A 4,933-nucleotide genomic window follows, 5' to 3' on the forward strand; every position below is an offset into this window, starting at 1 on the left:
TAGAGAAAAAAGTAAATAAAAAAAAGCTAAAAAAAACAAAGAAAATAAACTCCTAAACTAAAATCTAGCAAACAACAAAAAGCAAACTATTCACAATATTCACATATGAACAATAACCAATAACAAGCACACATTGTAGCTCCCATGCAACGGCACCAAAAACTTGATGGAGGGACAAATGTCGGTTCCAAATAATTTCTCAAAAAAAAAAAAAGAATTGCTTCGTCGATAATATAGTTCCAAACCAACATTCGACCCACAATCAGAGTTTAATTTTGTTGGTCACAACACAAACCAATAAAAACCGAGAGTATTAGATCTTGGGTCATCCCTCAAAGGAGTTGCAGTGAGGTGTGCGTATTATCGATCATGAGAATAAGGTGTTTTTTATGGCAAAAAGGCATGAACTAAATTGCAAGAAAGTAAAGCTAACAAATGCTAAAAAGACATCTTGGCTAGAATTGAGAATCAAGAAAATCTATCCTTGTCATTAATCTAAACATAACAATTATCAAGAGTAATCCTAAAAGAAAACATAAAATATCAAATTCAATTAAAGGAAACTGAAATTAACAAGAGAGTTCATAAATTAAAAGTGACAAAAATAAGAAATTAACAAGAGTAGGGAAATTAAGACACTAAAATAAGAAAATATAAAGAAAACTACACTAGAACAAGATCAAAATAGAAAATTAGAACTAAAAATCCTAAATTCTAAAGAGAAGAGGGAACTTCTCTCTCTAGAAAACTACTCTAAAATATGTTCCTAAGCTACCCTAATTGCTTCCCCCTTCATCCTTCTTGAATTTGGCTTCAAATAGTTTCGAAAATGAGTTGGATTGGGATTGGAAAGCCTTAAAATCACGACCCACATGTTCACTTAAGCGAACTCACGTGCTTGCAATCATGCGTACGCAGGACTGACCATGCGTACGCACAACCTTGAAGAGCTCCAAACTCCATTTCTTCATAAATTCTCCACTTTTGTATGCTTTTTCCCCACTTCTTCAATCCATACTTGTCTTGTAAGCCTGAAATCACTCAACAAACACATCAAGGCCTCGAATGGAATTAAAATAAATAAAATTTAGCAAATTAAGGGTCTAAAAAGCATGTTTTTTACTTTTAAGCACAATTTAGGAATAATTCACAAAACCATGCTATTTCAATGAATAAATGTAGGAAAAGTTGATAAAATTCATGCAATTCAACACAAGATAAATCATAAAATTATGGTTTATCAGTATTCTCAGGGTCTTCACTATCATCTGTAAATTAAATGAGTTAAAATCATAAACCAATTTCTCAAATTCACAAAAATCATAGAACCCATTCTTGTTTAATCTTGAATAACCTCATTACTTTAAGTTCATTGAAATCCTTAAATCATAACATTTTAATTATAATCATTTAAATAAATCCTAAGATATTAACATCGCAAAAACTTTAGTAACATATAACATAACAACGACTAAAAGGGTTTTCGAAGCAAAAACAACTTACTGTATCAAAAGGAACCACTACAAGAAAACACGTCTATTGCCACGCTTTTTGAGCTACCGCCACGCTTTTGGTGACCTATCACCACGCTTTTTCTTTTGCCACGCTTTTTACAACTGGCCACCCGTTAAAGCGTGGCCGTATGTGGGAGATAGGGCCACGCTTTTGGGAGATATGGCCACGCTTTTGAAGCGTGGCGATAGGTAAGATACGGCCACACTTTTGAAGCGTGGCGATAGGGAGAGATACGGCCACGCTTTTAAAGCGTGGCGATAGGGAGATATACGGCCATGCTTTAAAAGCGTGGCGAAAGCCTTGTTAAATTAAAAAAAAAAATTCTTTTCCTTACTTGATCTTAATTACTACACAATATAAATTTTCAATCCTTTTTTATTACCAAACCTATAAATATAGTATGAAATTTTTATTGCAAGACAAATCAAACAGTAATTAGTGACATAATTTTTGCTATAATTATTTTATACATTAATAAACTAATATTCAAATACAAAATAAATCTCGAGTTCAAATTCCAAAACTAAAAACGGTAGAAAAATACAGAAACAATACAACTTAAACACTAAGTCCTTTGTTGTTCTTTCTTCCTCTAGCCCTCTCAAACTTCCTTCCTTTTCCAAATTAAACCAGGTTCACATTCTACTATAAAAATTCATCAGCATTGTTATGCTAATAGGAATAAAAATTCCAAACACCTTGCACATCTATTTATCTTTATTATTACAAAATATCATATCCACTTTTTAAACACTGATTATGCAATTACCTGAATTAGAACTTGTCTCAGAGCCAAGGTGCCATCAGCTAGAATCCCAATCTCACTTTGCAAGTTATGCAACCATTGCTTGAATAAAGAGGAATCAATAGCATTCCTGTAATGGAAAACAACAAAAACCAAACCAAACCACCACAACTGAGACATGTTTTTTATATAGCATGATAACAAGAAGAAACTGTGTGCCTATCAATTCTCTTTTGCCATTACATCTCATAGGGACTTGTCAAAACCTAGCATCTAATTGAACAAAACCTCCAATATCTAATTTTAGTAGCTGTCAAAACCTGCAGGGTGTGAAAGATGAAGAAAAGAATGCCTAAATCCATCTTTTAATATAATTATTCAGCACATTCCCTTCCTGAACAAACACACTGTGAACTTTCAACACATATCTCACCCTGAAATCAAAACAAGAACAAAATGTTAAAGAGTATCATTATAATGTGTAACTTGAGTTTCTTCATTATTAATTCACTTAAGAGAAATTTGACCTTGTTATATACTATGCACAAGAGAGCAAGGCTAGCAGCTTTATCTACATCAGCATCATCAAAGATTAGAAGAGGTGACTTTCCTACTAATTCAAGTGAAACTTGTTTCAAGTTGCTGCTAGCTGCAGTATGCATTATTTCACGGCCTACCTCCATCGAACCGGTGAAGCTGACCTGCACACACATAAAGCACAAAAATCAAAATATTAGCCGAGGTTAACTATACAAATCAAACAATGCTATAGCCAAGTTACATTGCGATCAATTACACACTTAACTCAATACAATCAATACACACACAAATTCTTCCAAAAATAAAACAATAAAAACAAACTAAGAATTTGTTTGTCAGGACTTAAATTAGAATTTTGCCTTCCAGCTGAAAAGAACTTATTCATTTTGGGTCATTTCAGTGGATCTACCTACTAATCTGATATTTAATTCAGCAACAAAGTAACAATATGCAATTGAGGGAAAATCTTTACTTTCTGACACTTTAGTAGGGACGTATACCTTCTGGTTTGCTTGTAGAAGCTTCACAAGGACCCTGAAGATGGATTTCAAAGATGAAATCACTTCGAGTTTTTCCTTAATTGATGCCACAAGATCTTTGTTAACTTCTGTCATACCGATATCTGAAACATGGCCACGGTCCATGCTTTTCAAAAGCTCCTTGGATTTGTTAATGCTGGTTTCCATGAAGTTCTTCCCTCTCTTATGCGTATCCATTGATGGATAGAACTCACAAACTTAAAGGAAAAGGAAAATTGTTAGCTGAAAAAAATTCCATCATATTGATGATAGGAAATCAGGACTTATGGCTGAACAAAATTCAATTTCAGTTGATATTATATACATCAAGGTTTCTGATCAATCATATTTCAAATTTATTAGTTACATGTTAAGAATAATAGACTTAGACAATGTTAATTTTCAAAATTGTATATAGTTACTATATATTATATATTACAAGGAAAAATTCATGGTAGAAAAGAAAACAGAAATCTAAGTAACAAAAATTAGGATATTCTGTTGGAGAAGATTAAGATTTTGTTTTCTTTAACAGATTAAATAAATTTGAGAGGAAAAATTTAACTTATCTGCTGGTTTTTATTCGCAAAATTTAGAAACCTGTTGAAAGAAGCACCTGGCAAGAACAAGCCTCTTTCATTCAAGCTGGTCATCTTCTCCACCCTCAAGTGACCTCTTCTCCATGCTTTTTGTGTCCTCAGTTGCCCTCTACATTTCACACTCGCTCACTTCCAATAATAATACCCTAAGTTACCAAATCTGCAACAACTAAACCACTAAAGTCAATCACCATTATGCAATCCACGTCACAAAATATCATAGTATTAATAATTAATTGATAATAATAATAATAAACAAAACAGAGAAACCCTAGCAACAATAGCAACGACAAGCTAGAACAAATCTATAATACCATAACATAACAATACAAACAAATAAAACTGGGAATTTCATTAAAATCTTTAAATTCCAAGCTTGCCAAACTCTAATCCCCCAAACGAGCAATCTCGACCACCAAAATCCACGAAAAAATTGAGGGAAAAGGAAAAAAAGAACTAGAAAGGAGCTGAACTCACCAAGAAAAGCCTCTGCTGGATGTAGAAGTGGAAGTTGAGGAATAGAACCTGGGAAACTAAACTGGATGATGCGTAAGGTACTAAGGTGTTACTGATGCTGCTCCAGAGAGAGAGAGAGTTTGGTGAGAGAGTTATGGTGGGATCGGAGCAGCGATTGTGGGAGTGTCGGAAGAGAGAGCGCCGATGGGGCATTGTGATGGAAGGGAGTGGCGACGGAAGGGAGCGGCATCGGAGGGGCATCGATGGAGGGTTTGCGAGGGACAGTCAGAGTCACCGCCAAAGGGAGTCACCAACGAGGAGAGGGAGTGCCGACAAAGGGACCAGGATGGTGGGAAGTGCCAGAAGAGGGAGCGACAGCGATGTTCTTCGGAGTGCTGGGATTCTTTGCCGTCACTGGTGTTTAGGGTTATGTGCTAGTGTTTCAGTGTTTAGGGAACGACCAAAAGGGTTTCATGTAAATGGGAGAGTTTCGAAACTGTTTTTGAATAAAAGCTTTTTTTTCCTTAAACCTTTTGGCCACATTTTTTAAGCGTGCCCAA

The 4,933-nt window shown here is 34.8% G+C and overlaps 1 long non-coding RNA gene across 1 annotated transcript in view; it reads left to right on the forward strand.

The window, feature by feature from the left end:
• Positions 2,284 to 4,933, forward strand: part of LOC107618462 — a 15,391-nt gene continuing 12,741 nt past the window's right edge. The window contains exon 1 of the long non-coding RNA XR_001615242.2: positions 2,284 to 2,392. This is a non-coding gene — a long non-coding RNA (uncharacterized LOC107618462). The remainder of the gene's footprint in view (positions 2,393 to 4,933) is intronic.

This window comes from Arachis ipaensis, chromosome B09, assembly GCF_000816755.2.
Source record: "Arachis ipaensis cultivar K30076 chromosome B09, Araip1.1, whole genome shotgun sequence".
NCBI classification, from domain to species: Eukaryota; Viridiplantae; Streptophyta; class Magnoliopsida; order Fabales; family Fabaceae; genus Arachis; species Arachis ipaensis.